Raw genomic sequence first — 16882 nt, 5'->3', positions numbered from 1 at the left:
GTTCCTGGAGCCAGGCGCTCTGCGCCCATCCAGCTTCCTGCCGGTGTGCCCGTGAAAGCAGCAGAAGACAGCCCCACGTGCCTGGGTCCCTACTACCCACGTGGGAGACCTAGGAGGAGTTCTTGGCTCTTGGCTTCGGATTGGGCCAGCTCCAGCTGTTGGGGACATTTGGGGAATAAAGCAGCAGAATGGAAGATTCTCTCTCTCACCCTCTCTCTCCACCATTTAAATAACTCTCTCAAAATAAGAGAGAAGAGTACGTTTATTTTGGTGCATACATGTTGAAATCCACGCAGGTTTTCCAAATACTCGTTTCCCGTGAGCTTTTGGAGAACCGGCGGATGACAGCATCCGTGTCTCTCGCTGATTCCAGATACCTGGATGTCAGCCAGGCTTAGGCTTTTTGACAGATTGACTGTGACAGTTTCCTGCCCTCAGGCTACAAACGTGATGTGATCAGGGCCTCGGAAGCTCAGCTTCTAACTTAGCTCACCTTTACCACCTTTCTCTGAAACCAGGAGAACCCTGGAATGAAGCTGAAGGTAGCAAAAGCCTAGATTGGGCTTCACAGAGCACAATATGCTGAGATCATTTCTTTATGGTCGGTCATATGCAGTTGAACTTGGGAGGAATCATCTCTCTGGTGGAATGTACAATGTTACTTAAGTAAGTAAATATGTGTGTGAGATAGCAAACACCAACATGTACTGTCTTCTAGGAGCAGGACAAAATTTTTGACTACTGATACTCTACCTTATGAATTATGGAGTTAATTTATAGCTATATATTACACAAAGTTTATATACAGAGAGCAACAGCAATGGATTTTTTTAAAAAAAATTGAGAGGTAGAGTGACAGAGAGACAGAGAGAGAGAGAGACAGAGAGAGCGGTCTTCCATCTGCTGATTCATTCCCTAGATGAACCCAACATCTGGAGCTGAGCTGATCCGAAGCCAGGAACCAGGAGCTTCTTCCAGGTCTCCCTTGTGGGTGCAGGAGCCCAAGCACTTGGTCCATCTTCTACTGCTTTCCCAGTCATAGCAGAGAGCTGGATCAGAAGTGGAGCAACCTGGACACAAACCAGCGCCCATATGGGATGCTGCACACCACAGACAGAGGCTTAGCCTACTATGCCATAGTGCTGGACCCTTCAAAGATTTTTTTATTTATTTGAGAAGCAGAGTTACAGACGGAGTGGGAGAGAAAGAGAGAAAGGTCTTCCATTTGCTGAATCACTCCCCAAATGGCTGCAATGGCCATAGTTGGGCCAATCCTAAGCCAGGAGCCAGAAGCTTCTTCCTGGTCTCCCACACGGGTCCAGGGGCTTAAGCACTTGGGCCATCTTGTACTGCTTTCCCAGGCCATTAGCAGGGAGCTGGATCAGAAATGGAACAGCCGGGACAAGAACCGATGCCCATATGGGATGCCAGCATGGCTTTACCCGCTACACCACAATGCCAGCCCCCTAAGATTGTAGATTTTTTGAAGTAGGAAACTTAGCTAAGTACCTGAAGTTGATTATCTGCATTGCTAAATATAACGTGCGGTATGTTTAATAGTTTTTCTTCGGCTGTTGATTTGCTTGTTGATCTTTGGTGTTTTTGTGTGAATGCTGTAATTTTGCTCTGTTCAGTGCTAATAGTACCAAAGTGTACATGTTGGAACCCAACTTGCTGCTGTAACGTTATTTTATGTTGTCGCGTTGAGTGATCGGTCTGCTCTGCTCTCTAGAGAAGTTCTCAGTAGTCGTCGTCTTCAGTGTTCAGACTCACCCCTGCTTGGTGCAAGCTCTCTGTTGCTGGGTTAGTGCACTGACGCCCACTGGAGAATCTCCGTTTGCTTGCATCTTTGAGCGGTTTGTACCTTGGCGATTCTGTCCTGATCAGCTGGTTTGGATTTGGCTACCCAATTGCAGATAATCCTGTGGCATTGCAGAATTTAATTGAGCGCAGGATCCTCAGGCTTAAAGAAGGATTACCGACCGTTCCGGGATGGCGGGTCCCTCAGTGGAGAAATAGTGCTGCCCCGAGGCCTGTGAGCCACCGCACACAGGGGCCAGGCCAGGGGGCTCCCAGCGAGGGGAGGGGTCGTCAGGCCACCTTGCTGCCTGGCTGGGGGCTGCGGGCTTCAGCGCTGGTCTTACCCCCCGGGCAGCAACCTGGCGGCTCCTCCTCCCCACAGAGCCGTCCTGCCCTCTCCCTCCCAGTGAGCCTCTGTCCCCTGGGTGCAGGGAGCGGCGGGTGCTGTTGGGGACTGACTGTGGTCTCTGTGCTCACCCAGGAGGCCTTCCTGAGCCCTTCCCCCTGGTGTGGATGCTCAGGGTCAGGTCCTTCTGCCGTCACCCATTTTCCAAGAACTCTTCCCGGCCTCCTCTGCTCAAGGTCGCGCTTATCTGGTTCCTGTCTGCACAGGAGGGGCATTAAGAGATCTGTTTTCCCAGCGTTTCCTCTCCTAGGTTTGAATTATTCACTGGGTTCTGCAGTCCTCAGAGGAAGGAGTGTTATCTGGGATGCTAATCTCAGTGGTTTGGGGTGAAATGAGAGAGATGCTGCAGTGAGTTTCCGTCTAGATGGGGAGTCCGATGCCCTTTTGTGGGGTCGTTGGAAAACCTCCATTGATTGCCCATTGTCTTACAGGGCAGTGTTGCAGATACAAAAAAATGTGTTTTTTTTTTTTTTTTCCTTTCCATTACCCTTTCTTGATTAGGAAACTAAAATTTATCTGAAACGGGGACTTAGGGACAGATCTGTGTGCCTGGGGCACTGGGCGTGTTCTGTCCACGAACCACCCAGGCAGGCCCAGGGCTGGGACCCCAGGCACACCCAGGAGCCAGGCCACCGGCCCCTGCCTCTCCCAGACCTGCAGCCTGATTCTGATGTGCTACCATTTAATTATTTGTGTAAACCTAAAAAATGCCAGTTGAAGGTGAAAAATGGCAGGATAATGCCAGCTTTAGATGGCCCACCCAACATATGGGAGCTTAGGTATTGCATGGTGTAGGGGGAAACATCTAACTCACGCACGAACACGGTGCTGACACACATCAAGCTCACCGAGACAGGAGCATCATTTACAAATACAGTCATCGCGAGTGGCAGATCTGAAAACTGTATTTTAAATATTTGTAAGGCCAGTGGGAATAAAGTGTGCTCTACATATCTTTCTTCTCTTGACAAGAAATGTGCTTTCCTGTGTTTTATCAGATAAATCACAGGCATCACGCTTTGAAATCAAGTTCATTGTTTTCCTTGCAATCACTCCGTAGCTGTTGAATATTTGCGGTGAGTTTTAATGACTAATGAAGTGCTGCTTGATTGTATGCCATTAGGAAAAATATCTTTTTATGGCAAAGGGCGGTTTTCGGTGTGGTGCTGACAAAGGCAGTGTGCACATGTGTTTGTCTCCTTCAAAAGAATGCAAATCAGTGTGTTAGGATTTTAGGGGAAATATTTTTAAATAAACAATTAACATAATGGGCGTTCTTTCTGTGTCACTTGTTGAAGTTAGATGCACGTGTAATGGGAGCACCTCCGTGTGCTGATTTTCCGAGGCCAGCAAACTCTCCGTTGGAAAAGTTGTTTTAATGTCCCGATCGCCCTGGGAGTTAATTCTGTCTGTGGGCCTGCTGCAGTTTTCCAGGCCTGGTGCACAGTGACTGCTGACCTGCTGACCCACAGTGTGTCCCTTGGTCCTGCCCTGGCCTCCGACCCCCAGCTCCTCTGAGTTCTTAGGCCCCAGCCTCTTGGCCCCTGGCCACGTCCCTGGGGTGAGCCCCGGAGCGCACCTTTGCTCATTCAGTTCTCTTTGTGCAGGGTGTCCCGTCCGGCGTTCGGTGTAGTTCCTGCCCCTGCATTCCTGGCCGCCCCCTGGAGGCCGTGCCGCCGCTGGTCCTTCCACGCCGTCTTTTCCACCCACCCCTCAGTGCCGTCGCCCAGGGACCTGCACCTCTGCCCTGAGGTTGTGCTGTGGCACGGATGGCGCTTTTCCCTGCAGAGCGGTTTTGTTGGGTTGAATTCTTTTCTGAAGTTAGAGTGAGGCAGCGGATGAGCTTTTCCCTCTCGGGTGGGACAGTCAGCTCCGCCTCTCCCCTTCCACAGCCTGTCCTGCTCTCTGCCCCGTCTCAGGCTGTCTCTCACTGAACTCTGAACACAGTTCTTCACTGTTGACCAAGACGGGGAAAGCGGTGCCCACACCTGTCTCCGTGGTCTTAGCTCAGCGACTCTGGGACGTACTTGCCGGTGTGGGGAGAACTCCGTCACTCACACAGGAGTTCGTGGATGGTTGCTCTTTGTGGAGGACCAGGAGCAAATCTTTGACAGAAGTCGCGAGATGATGGGGGTTTCCTGGGAGTGTTCTCCCTTGGCCTCTTTGGCGTCTGTGTTGCTGTCGGTGGTGGCACTGGTGACACCCACAGCGGCGTCCTGTGGTGCTGATGTCCCAGTTGACCGTGTGTATTTGTGGACGGCAGGGGTGACTTGTTTTTTTAAAGGTTTATTTATTATTTGAAAGAGTAACACAGAGAAAGAGGAGAGACAGAGAGAGAGAGAGAGGGTAGGTCTTCCATCCGATGGTTCATTCCCCAGTTGACCGCAATGGCTGGAGCTGCACCGATCCGAAGCCAGGAGCCAGGAGCTTCTTCCGGATCTCCCACACGGGTGCAGGGGCCCAAGCACTTGGGCCATCTTGTACTGCTTTCCCAGGCCACAGCAGAGAGCTGGATCAGAAATGGAGCAGCCAGGTCTGGAACTGTCACCCATATGGGATGCCAGCGCTTCAGGCCAGGGCGTTAACCCATTGCACCACAGCGCCGGCCCCTGGGGTGACTTATGTTGTTCGGATTTGGCTACAGCTGTGTGTTAAGAACTATCTGGTACTTCAAATCTGCTTGTAAAATCTTGGCTCTTTTATTGAATGTTAGTGTGATCTTTCATGCCTAAGACCTTTCTGCATGATTTGAAAATGTAGTTCCGTGTGTGATCTAGAATGTCGCTGAATATTTCAGGGGGACCGTGGGAAACTGTGGAAGGACCCATATCCCCCCATCTTCCTTCTCTCACAGCAGACTGACTGTGGCCCAGGTTCCTGGGAGAACCGCAGGTCTCACCGCGCCGCTGCTCCCTGTCCCGAGGAGGGGGCTGGGTCAGCCGGCGAGCACCACCAGAGAGCAGCCTTGAGGTCAGCGGCTGTGCATCCCAGGAGGAGGCCAGAGTCCAGCCCTGTGCTAGCCCGAGATAACCCGGCGGGGGGTGCAGAGAGGGTGAGAGAGCTTCGCAGAGGCCGCCTCCGGCCCCTTCTCCTCCAGGCTCGAGCTGTCCCCCTGCTGTAGGAAGCTCCCGAGCCAGAACCCTGATGAACGCGGACGAATCACAGACTGGGTTCTGCTCCGTTCTGCTCGGGTGTCCGTCCCTGCCTCCTGTCTTCCTGTAAGTTCCTCTTTTCACTTCTTACTCTTCCTTTCCTTTGTTCTCTCCTCCTCCCTTTCATCTGTACGTCCGTGTGTCCGCCTACCCAGGCAGATCGTCTTTCTTCTGTGTGAATTTCCTTCTCTTGGCTCGAAGAGAGTTGGTGTTCTGAGCAGGAGGTTGAGACCCTGTCTAACGCACAGAAAAGTTGATAAGGGAATTCCTTAAAGCACGTACATAACTCCTTGGATTGATAGGAAGATGCAAAACAGAAGGGATTCATTAGGAAGAACAGGCCATTGAAAACGTAAGCTTAAAGCAGAGATTATTTTTAGCATCAACTCTAATGACTTCCTGCGGATTGCTGGGTGCAGATACGCATGGGTATACCCCACGAGCCTGGTTCAAATCTGCAGTGGTCAGAGGGTCGTCCTGTGCCCTGCTGAGTGTGTGTCACTGGGTGTGTGTCAGACGCGGGTAAAGAGGACTTGGGCTGCGACTGCAGTTGCTCACTCCGCCGCAGGTGCAGCGTCCACGCCGCCGTGAGCTCAGGGCAGAGGGACTCTCCCGGCACGCAGCGGTGCACAGAGCAGGGTACTCACAGGGATCCCCCACGTCGGCGGCGACATCCAGGGCTGTGATTGCAGCCTTCCGTCACCGGATCCTTCTGCCGGGTCTCTGGGCCTCTCGCTAAGTCGCTGTGCAAGCCCCGGGCTGCGCTCCCCCTGCCTCCATGCTCTGCCGTGTGTGCTGCCTGCCATGCTATGCAGCCCCCTTCTCCCTCCAGGAAGCTGCCGCTCTCCCCCGAAACCTGGGGAGCTCGCATTTCCTTTTGAGATCTGCCTCTGTCCAGGTCCTCTCTGAAGCCATCCGCGACCCAGGGGTCATGCTGACTTCAGTTTCTGACCACAGGCCCCTGCTGTCTGCGAGTGACCAATGCACCGCGATACTCCTGTCTTCTCTCTGTCCGGGGAGGAGCCATCACATCCGTTTTGATGGAGCCGGTTTCTGGGCATGCAGACGGGGTATATTGAGGGTTAATGCTGTTGATGACGCCAGAATGAGCAGAATGGGGTGGATGAGCCACAGAGTGTGGAAAGTGAGGCAGACATGGTTTCTCAAAAACAAAGGCACGGTGACAGCTCTGAGGGACCCTGGCGCGTTCGCCTTACTCCCGTGGGGTTTGGAGGGCAGAGGGCGCCCTTGTGCCTTTCCCGGGTTCTCCCGTGTCTTCTTGCCCAGGGATCCCAGTTTCCGTGCTCGTGCAGTACACGGGGTCTTCAGAAACATGATGGAAAAACTGTCCAGGAAAAAAATAACAACTGTGCATGCATTTCAAAACTTTGTTGCTCCAAAATGAGCTTTACTTCCGTCTCCCATGGGCTTCCTGAAGCACTGTCGTATGTGCTTGTGGCTGGAGACAGAGTCGGAAGCGGGCGGCTTCCTGGTGAGCAGGCAGGCCCTATCCCGGCGTCACCCGGCTGCTGCGCCGTGCCTGCGTCTGCTCTCCGAGCTCTCAGAACCGTGTTGACGACACGCGCTTGCCGGGAGCTTCGCCGTCCAGTTTGGCCGGCACTGAGAGCAAGTGGCTCCTGGATCTGCAGCCACGTTTCCAAGTGGGCACATGCTGTGATCACGAAATGAGCGTCAGGTTTCCAGATACGAAAAAGAAAGAGTGTAGCGTGCATCACCAGCGCTTTACTCAAGTGGTCTCTCTCTGTTGTAATGATTGCTGTGGGCATATCGGGCTGAATGAACTACATTACTAGGCATGATTCCGTTCCCTTCTTTTAGCTTTGCTAATACTACTAGAAAATTTCAGATTGCTTGTAGGTCTCGCCTAATATTTCTGTTGGGCGGTGCTGATTTAGAAAGAGGAAATGAATGCAATCGAGAGAATGAAGAGATTAAACAAAGGAAAAATAAAAGAGAGTATACGGTGAGGGTGGCACTTGAGGAGAGACGGAAGCTGCAGAGGGCAGGAGAGGCGTGGGCCGCGTGCGCTGGGCAGGGTGTGGACCCTGGATCCGAAAACTGCCCTGGAGTGATGACGATAAATCAGAGCCACTAACGAAGAGTCCTCCCAGCATGTAAGCCACCCGTGATGCTTCCAAACAACCGACTACGGTCGTTTCTTCAACAAAGCATGCCAAAGTAAAATAAAGTGGGAAATGTGTGATATTTGTCCACCTTCCACCCTGCGTGCTCTTCACGTGGCGTACCCTGAGGGCTGCTGCAGCTGCAACTAGAAGCCACCCCCTCCCCCCATCATGGTGGTGGCCAGTGCTGCGGGCGGCAGGTTTCTGGAGGTCCTGGCCAAATGGAAGGCAGACTCAGAGTGGTTCCTAACGGAGTAGGAGGGGCCAAGGTGGACCCCAGGTGTCAGGGACTTCAGGCGGCAGAGACGCGTGAGAGCAGCTCGGCCAGGACTTCCCCGGGGGCACTCTGCCAGGGTGGTTCTGGCCGTGGGAAGAGGAGCAGCCGGCAGGTTGGGGACCGCGGCACGGAGGTTCCCGGGCAGTGCTCGGGGGTTTTCCGAGTGCCGCGGCTCCAAGGGGGCCTTTCCTGCTGTAATTGATTCCCAGCAGCTCACGCCGCGCTGGAGCGGAGGTAGCAGTTCCCAGAATGCACGTTGCCGTGGAGGAGACAGCAGTGTGGTCACTGAGTCTCAGCGCTTGTGTCTTTGGAACTCTGACCCTTTTGATGTAAAACACTCACTGGGTGCATGTGTTGTTCTTTCTAGAGAAAAAGTGGTGAAATTTCAAATCGAACCTAGTGTTTTGCTCGCTGAGTCTCACTGGTCCTAGGCTACGAGCAATTGCACACATCATAAGTTGTCTGTGCCTGTGCCTCCCTCTGATTTTACCAGTCACTTCGTAAGTTGCAGTTGCAACGAAGCTTTTCGGGGAATTAGCCTTTTCTCCCTAGCGCTTCCTCCAACTTGGTCAGCAGCGAGTGGACGGACATGCAGGGGGCGGGGCACGGGCTGGGAGTGCCTTCTCTCTCACCCTGCCCAGCGCTCTGGGCCAAAATTCCTCCTCCAGGTTAGCCTTGCACAACGCCTGTGGTCCTAACCATTTCCGTCAGGCACACACAGGGTTCCTAACCCTATCCTCTGCTAGGATTCTGTCTCGGGTCGTTTCCTTTGCGTTTATTTGCACCCCATGGACGTCGTCAGCCTGCAAGCAGCTCTCCTCCCTGATGGTCGACCTTCCGCGGGTGAGATCCAGCGAAGCCCGCAGCAGCGTGCAGTCGCTGACTGACTCATTCAGATCGCCAGCCAGCCGGTGTGCCAGCAGTCGTGGGAGTAACAGTGAGAGGATTCACACGTCCCTTATCCTGGGAGCAAACTTAATGGGGAGATTTGCTTTTGTCATCTGTTTTAAAAATTTGTTTTGAATGATGAAGCTGCTGTGTCTGACGTTTGCGTTAAGGAGCTGGCGGGAAGTCGACTTGACTTGGGCCCACGGCTGTTCCAGGGAGGCCCCACTTCAGCGTGGGCTGTGCTCCCAGCATCACTGGGACAGGTGCTCCGTGAATTTGCCACGTGTGTTTGTAGCAGCATAGCATGTGTAGACTATTTCAGGAAACAAAGGTAAACCGCTCTTCATGGTTGCCGGGGAGGAGTGCTGTCCCCGTCAAAGGAGTGAATGACTGCTCAGGTTGAGAAGGAGACGACTCCCTGGGCAGGGACCTCAGCCGTGAAGTGCGCTCCTCCGTGGGTGCCTTGAGGCTCTGTGGAGGGCGCTGGCCCTGGAGCTTCTCTGGGTGCCACGGCAGACATGCGTGTGGACATACAGAGCTGGTGATGCTCCCTGTGGGTGATGGGATGGGGCGGCTCTGGGCTCGCGTGGGGAGGGGCTGCCCCATGCTCTGCCTCCGTGCCGAGTGCCTGTTCTGTGTCCGGAGGCGGGGTTGGGTGGCAGCCCCCCTACCTGGCCGCCATGCACTCATTCCCTCTCTTGATGAAGTCCGTGCCGACGTAGCAACCACAATCCTGGAGCGAGGTCTTCGTCAGCCCTGGCAGACGGCTGCCTGTTCACAAGAAAAACCCAAGCGCGTATTAAATCGTCAAACGCATTGCGTGTTTATGAGATCGGTGGACGCCAGTTTCCACACTGGAGCTCACAACTTCTCTGTGCTGGGGTGGTGTCGTGCGGGGAGGCCGCCTGCTTCCCTGAGAAGGTTAAACTCATCTGTTAATGTGGACTTGAAATGGCTGCCAGGCCGCTGCCTGCCGTGAGTGATGATGATGATGATGGATGACGATAGGTTTCAAATCAGTTTTGCAGGGGAAATTGCTATTTTTCCACCCTGGCGGATGCTGTAGTCTGGATTTGGGAATTTCTTGTCATTTTAGGTATCTTTTTTGATTAAAAGGAAATTGCTAAGGACTGCGTTCTCTGATAAAATGGTTCTAAGACCAAGACGCAGGGTGAATGGTTGTAAGCTGCTTCTGTGTGCGCTCCCCAAGTGGCCGCTGCCGTCTGGGCTCTGCGGTGCCACCTCAGCAGGAACTATGTTTCGGGGACACCGGGAATCTCGGGTCTGGCCCACACAGTGCAGGAAGCGTGGCCTGTGGGAGACAGGGTCCTGGCGGCGCCTGGCTGGGGTCTTCAGGCTCACGCCTGCTGCACTGCTCCCCTGCCTGGGTGGCTCTGCCCCACGCAGCTGCACGGCTGTGTGTCTCTGCTCAGGTGCCTTCTCCCCAGGGAAGGTGATGTCCCCACTCCTGCCTGGCCCGTGTCGCCGCCTCCGGCATTGTGTGTTGGTTTGTGTCTCGTGCTGGGCCCACGACGTGGGAGCAGAGGCTGGCCTCGGAACCGAGCACCTGCCCATCGGGGGCACTGTTGTCAGCTGCTGGATGAGTCTCATCTTCACACACGGAGGGCAGAGACAGCTGGGTAACGTTTGGCTGCCCGGCCAAATCCAAGGCCTTGGGTTTGTGTGTGCTCACGAGTGTAGACAGTGCCACCCCGGAGGACATGGCTCCGTGGCGCTGGCTCTTCGTTGGTTCTAAGCCTCATCTCCCGGAGCAGTGGAATCTGATTTGTTTGTGTGGCATCGCTGCTCTGTGCCTGGTGTGGGGCTGTGCAGACGCCGGCGTGGGAAAGCCATTTTAAGAGAAGAACGGAAAACAAAACTTAGCACCCCCCCAACTATTTTTTAAAGGCTGATAACATTTGTATCCGTTGAGTAAACACGATCAATCAAAGCTCTACAAGCTCTCCATGGGCTGCTTCCTTAACAAATATGTTCTGTGCCTCGGCCATTCATCATATCGGGAAGCCTGCATGTTCAGCTTGAGCACTCTCTCAGGTGCACCTGGAAATAGCCACTTGGAGGATTTGTCAGGGGAAAGCTGCTCCAGCAGCAGACGGACACAAATCACCCGCCGGCCAGGCAGTCGGGGTGGGGGTGGGGCAGCCACCAGCCCGGCGTCAGGTTATGGGTGGGAGGAGCCACTGGGAAAAAGCATTCCCTGGACTTGGGCTGCCTAGGGGCTTGCTAACAGCACTGAAAGAAGTCCTGGGCCTGCTGTCTGACATGGACTACTTGGGAAGTTGCAGGACCAGGAAACAAGCGTGGGAAGCTGCCATCCCCAGCCCTGATGAGAGGGACCGCGCAGGGAGGCCATGGGGGACGGGGAAGGGTGAGCAGGGGCTGGAAGCAGGTGGCCGTGGCTAAGTGCACGCAGAGGTGGGCGTTGGCGCTCGTGATCTGGGGCTGGACATAAGCAGGTACTCATGGAAGGAGCAGGTGCACAGGCGCACAAGGCCGACTCATCCACTTCTGCTGTGAGGAAGTGGGGCTGGGCGGGAGCCTCATGGCCACTGCCACCCTCACCTGGGGTTGTGTTTCCAAGCTGTGCGGCGGCAGAGGGATGTGGCTGTCCCACCGAGTCGTGGTCCCGGCTCCAAGCTGCCCTCGGTGTTCTCTTCAAGCGGAACAGAAACACTCCTGCCTTATCCCCTACGTCATGAGGGGTTTTGCTGAAACCCACTTTTAGATTTCATTTCATGATCTTTGCAGAGGGACTCTGAATAATTTTCAGTTCCTGCTTTATCTGGGATGTGTGCCAGAAATTGATTAAAAGCACTGTATGGATTTTAAAATAAGCCAGCTCTTAGCATTTCCTGATCTCTTCCTAGTTTCGTGAGCATGGCTCCAACCTGTCACCTTCAGTGTGGGTTCTGGGTCTCCAGTGGGGACTCCGGTGACCGGCCCTGGTTGCGAGCTTTTCCGTGTGCTTTGTGGCTGGTGGTTGAGGTGGGCACTTGGCTGCTGGGGGAGCAGAGATGTGCTGTCTCTCTAGCGGGTGGTCTGGGAGAAATGGGGGAGGCAGGGTCCCCCACAGCCAGAATAGCTTGTCAGTGGGAGACTGGGACTGGCACACAGCTCACCTGTGTCCCGGCCTCAGCGCCATCTCTCCCAGGAGAGCAGAATGGGATGCTGAGAAATGTGGGCCCAGTGGCTCAGCAGTAGCAGATTCAATTGCAGCTGTCGTCTGTGTCAGCACATTGCCCCGTACGCCCCTGCTTCTTTGTGTCGTCACGGGAATCTGAAGACTGAGGAGAAAACAAATGGAGAGGCCTCGGCCCAGTGCCTGGCAGGGGCTTGGCCATTTCCAACGGCTGCTGCGAGTACTCCTTTCATCTTACCGTGGGCCTGGGCTTCGAGCCATCAGCATTCACCGTCTTGCAAGTCCCTGGGCCCTGGGTCCTCCGTGCAGGGTCTCACCAACCAGGCACAGAAGTCCACTGGCCAGGTCAGGATCTGGGGGTGCTTCCAGGGTCCCTCGGCTGTGGGCAGCCTGGGAGCCCGGCTGTTACTTGCCTGGTCTACCTTGCATGGCCCACAGCAAGCTATAACAGGTCCAGTTAACAATTGGTAAGAGGAGCCCAGGCACCTCAGAGGTCAAGTATTTGCTCTGGGGCTGTGGATTCAGTCCACTGACATTGTAGCCCCAAAGGATTACTTAGCCGTGATGGGCAGGTGGAGGCGCGCCCTACAGGCCTGGTCCTGTGATCAGTGCTGCTGTAGATTCAGAGCCACAGAGGGGCCTTGGCCAGAAGACGGGAAGGCGGGGGAGTCCGGCCTGCCCGTGCTTCTGCTCTGCGCCCGCCCTGCTCTGTGGGTTCTTAAGCAGCGGGGACGGGAGTGCTGCGATGTGATTTAACGCTCGTCGGAACACATCTGCGGTCTCCCCCATCGCAGTGACTTGCGGCCGAGAGTGGTGCAGCCTGATCTTTGAAGGCTGATTCAGAATTACCTGGTGTTTTTTTTTGAAGATTGATCTATTTATGTGCAAGACAGCATGATGGTGGAAGGCGGAGAGGGGAGGGAGGAAGTGAGAGAGCAAGTGAGACGTCTTCCATCCACTGATTCACTCCCCACGTGGCCACAACAGCCAAGGCTGGAGCAGGCCACACAGCCAGGAGCCTGGGGTCTCCCACGTGGGTGCAGGGGCACAAGCACTTGGGCCGTCTTCTGCTGCTTTCCCAGGCTCGTTAGCAGGGAGCTGGATCAGAAGCCGGGCGGCCGGGCCTCGCACCTGCGCTGTGACGTGAGATGCGGGTGTCACGCGTGGGGCTTTAACCCAGCACCCGACAAAGGCAGCCCCTCAAAGTTCTCAGTGCTGCAGGGAGGCAAGCCCCACGGTTTCCTGTGCACTCTGCACCGTGGGTTCTATCAGAAAACAGACTTGCTCCTGCTTTCCAGCGTAGTGTTTGTCGTCATCTTGTCCTGCCAGCTGAAGCTTTGTGAGGGGCCCTGCTGTGGCTGTGCTTGGGACAGCGGCATCCCTCAGGGGCCCTGCTTGGACTCCTGGCTGCCCCACTTCCCTTCCACCCCCTGTGAGCTCCTGGGAGGGCATCGGATGGTGGCCCAAGTACTTGACCCCCTTTCTCCTTGTGGGAGATGCAGACGGTGTTCCTGGCCCCTGCCGTCACAGCCATTTGGGGAGTGAACCAGCGGATGAAAAATATTTTTGTCTCTACCTCTCTCTCTGTAGCTCTGACTTTCAAATCAATAAAACTTTATAAAGGAAAGCTTTTAAAGCTGTTTTTTACCTCCTGGAGGTTATTATATTTTCAAAACCACGGCAGACAGTATTTGCACAGCACAGTGAAGGACCACATATGTAGCCACCGTACGGTTACTTTCAACAATATAAATGGCTATTCAGGTAATTTATGGTTGGAAGTACATTCCTGCAGTCTAGAATCGCTAGTTTGCCTTTTCCCCATCCAGCTGAACTTGGTCAAGGTGACTCGGGAATCCCCGGTCCCAGCTGTGACACTGAGTGCTTGGTCTGTTTGCCAGCATTTTTGACTGCTACCTGCTGCCATATTCTTCTGTGCGTTAGAAGAAGTAGTGACTTAATTTCAGACAGAAGTAGCACTATGTTCTTGTTTTAAAGATTTAATTATTTGAAAGTAGAAGTTCTGCAGAGAGAGAAGGAGAGACAGAGACAGAGAGAGAGAGAGAGAGAGAGAGAGAGAGAGAGAGATCTTCCATCTGCTGGTTCATTCCCCAGTTGGCCACAGTGGCTGGATCCAAAGCCAGGAACCAGGAGCTTCCTTCAGGTCTCCCACATGGGTGCAGGGACCCAATGACTTGGGCCATCTTCTACAGCTTTCCCAGGCCATAGCAGAGAGCTGGATCGGAAACGGAGCACCTGGAACTCAAACTGGCGTCCATATGGGATGCTGGCACTGCAGGCAGCAGCTTTATCCGCTATGCCACAGTGCCGGCCCCGCCCTATATGATTCTAAATATATTTTATAGGGTTTGATGGTGTAACCTTTTAGAGAACTAGGATGAGTTGTGCAAAAGCACAAAAACTTTATGAAATGATTTATATTTTGCTAATTTTAGCATCTCCACTGTACTTCAATAAATGTACTGCTAGAGAGCTCTGCTCACTCGTTCTTGTTTAATTAAATTATTTTCTTTGAACAGAGTACCTCTTCCTACTACTAATTTCCTCCTTAATGAAATCGGTTTGATCATATGTGCCATTTCTTACTAATTTAGTACTTTCAATTATTTCTGCATATTTGAGATGTGACTTTCTGCTACTTTAGGAAGTTTCCTTGAATAGTGCTAGAGATTGTCTCGTGTCTTCTGTCGCTGGGAGTATTGGGACTTCTGCTTGCTGATCAGTGAGAAGCAGACCTCGGGGTTGTAGAGGAAGAGTTGTACTTGGGGGTGAGTTGCTGCTTACGCAGACCCTCACCTGCTACCCGCCGGCTCCTGTGGCTGCACCTCTCTCCCTCGTGCCCGTGCACCTGCACCTCTTCAGGTTAGCGGCTCCGAGCTGCCCGGTTCCCCAGCCCGGGGTTCAGTGATTCCGCCCACACAGCCTGCCTCTCAGGTCATTTCTGGAAACCCTCATCCTTCACTGCACAGACAATTGGAACTGGCGTCTTCTGTCTTAGCCTGAGCTCCTGACCTTTCTGTATTCGTATTTGTTATTTGTGTATTATTTATGTATTGATTTGCTCATTTCCTGCATTGAAGTATGACTGGCACAGGCAGAAGCTGCTCCTGGCTTGGGGCTGCCGTTTCCCCGGTGCTTTGCTGTGCTCCCCTCCGAGAGATTTTTATTTTAACAAAGGACACGCACAGAGCATGGAGCGCACCGGGCACTGTGGTGTTACTGTTTTCCATTGATGGTTTCACTTAGTCCTTGCTACTGTGTGCGGCCCAGGCACTGTTGTCTAAGGAAGGAGGGGGAGACGTGGGATGAGGACTGCACCAAGCCCTGGTCAGCTGCCCGGTGAGTTCACTCTCTGCATCTCAGGTTGGGGACCTCCGGACCGGGCTCCAGTGCCCCTGCCCTGCCTCTCCCTCCCCAGCGTCCTCCTGGGTTCAGGCCAGCAAGGTGTGTGGGGGAGCGATGGGGACAGTGGCTGGGAATGGCAGACCTGTACTCTTGTGCAGGTGCTCAGGGGCCTCCTCCCACGTCGGGGCACCTGTGGGCACGATCCAGGTATCCCCCAGACAACGGACGCAGGGAGAAGAGCCTGTGCTCTCTGCCTGTCCCATAAACGGCAATGAACTCTGCAGACGAGGAGCTGTTTGTGGGGATTCTTGCTCAGCTGTGCCCCTGTTCCAAGCCGGAGAAGTTAGGATTGGGGTGCAGATGCTGCAGGCCATGGCTGAGAGCCCATGCCACTGAGGGTGTGGCAGAGTGCGGTCCTCAGCCAGCGCCTTGTCCCCTCCCCTGCATGGTGGGCGCTGCTGGCAGACCCCTCTCTGCTCTCCTCCTCTGCTTTGCTGTGTAGCAGCCACTGTTTGGGGGACTTTCTTACTTTCAAGCTTTTTTAGTTTTGGGTATGGAGTATCCCATTAGTTTCCAGAGGTCGCTGACATCTTGCATTATTTTATGAAATATGCGTTGAGGCAAGACGCTTGGCCGGAGATCCAGGTTGTTGTGTGATCTGCGTGGGCCTCCTGTTCTGGGAGAGACGAGGGCAGCCATCCTGTGCTTTCTGCCCTGCTGTGTAGCCCCTGGGCAGCCGGGGCTGCTCGTCTTCAGCACAGGTGCACTTTGGGCGGGCATTGACTTCCTGGTGCAGGGAGGATGAGCAGGTACCTTGGCCTCTGAGTCCCCAGGCCTGACGGCCAAACACATCCCCGGGGGGTGCAAAGTGGTCCCTGGTTGAGAACCCGTCGGTCAAATTAAGAGAAGGAGCGCTGAGCGGGTTGTGCGGCTCCTAACCCTGTCTCCACAACAGGGACCCTGACAGATCGCTGCGGTGTGCGAGGCAGGGCGTGGAAGAGGACACGGTGTGGGGGGATGCGGGCCACAGCTGGCCGCTCCCTGCAGCCGCAGAGCCCTCTCTCTCCAGGACTCCCGCTCTGGTTCTCTGCGTGGTTCCCAGCAGGTACTGAATAGGACATTGCTTGTGAACAGGACTTCCCATCACAGATCGAAGTTTTCATTTCTTGGTGAAATATTCTGCAGCATATCCCCTACCATATGATGAATAATTAAAACTAAATTACGCTTGTCAAAATAAATGAACACAACACATTTGGAGAAGGAAACAGCTCTAATTTCCCCCGTGCTGCGGGTCGTACGCTATTGTTATTTATGGCGGCTCCGTGCCGGAGTTACCGTTCTGTTAGAGCTTCATAAACGCTCGGTCTGTTCTGCTGAACCAAGACCGTGGGAGGGCCCGTGAAACCTACAGGGAACCCGGCGAGTCTGGAGGGAGGGTCCAGGCGCCGTGGAGCCGGGTGTGTCCGTGCGCTGGCCGTGGGCCTGCTGTCTGCGGATGCCCACGCAGGACAGGTCCTCCGCTGGCCGTGGCGGGAGTCAGAGGACACGCTTCTTCCTCCTCCAGCACTTTCTGCTCGCCTCCCTGGAGTGGAAGCCTGGCTGTGTGCACCCGGTGCCCGCCGCAGAGCTGGGCTCCAGAGCCGCTCAGAGCCTGTGGCCTGAGGCAGGCTGGCCTCCCGGTGGCCC

The 16882-nt window shown here is 54.4% G+C and overlaps 1 protein-coding gene across 5 annotated transcripts in view; it reads left to right on the top strand.

The window, feature by feature from the left end:
* Positions 1–16882, top strand: part of CNTN4 (contactin 4) — a 734964-nt gene that overhangs the window by 122186 nt on the left and 595896 nt on the right. The window lies entirely within an intron of this gene.

The sequence above is a fragment of the Oryctolagus cuniculus genome, chromosome 10 (assembly GCF_964237555.1).
Source record: "Oryctolagus cuniculus chromosome 10, mOryCun1.1, whole genome shotgun sequence".
Taxonomy (NCBI): Eukaryota; Metazoa; Chordata; class Mammalia; order Lagomorpha; family Leporidae; genus Oryctolagus; species Oryctolagus cuniculus.
Note: the sequence above shows the minus strand (reverse complement) of the source record. Positions and strands in the feature narration are given on the sequence as shown.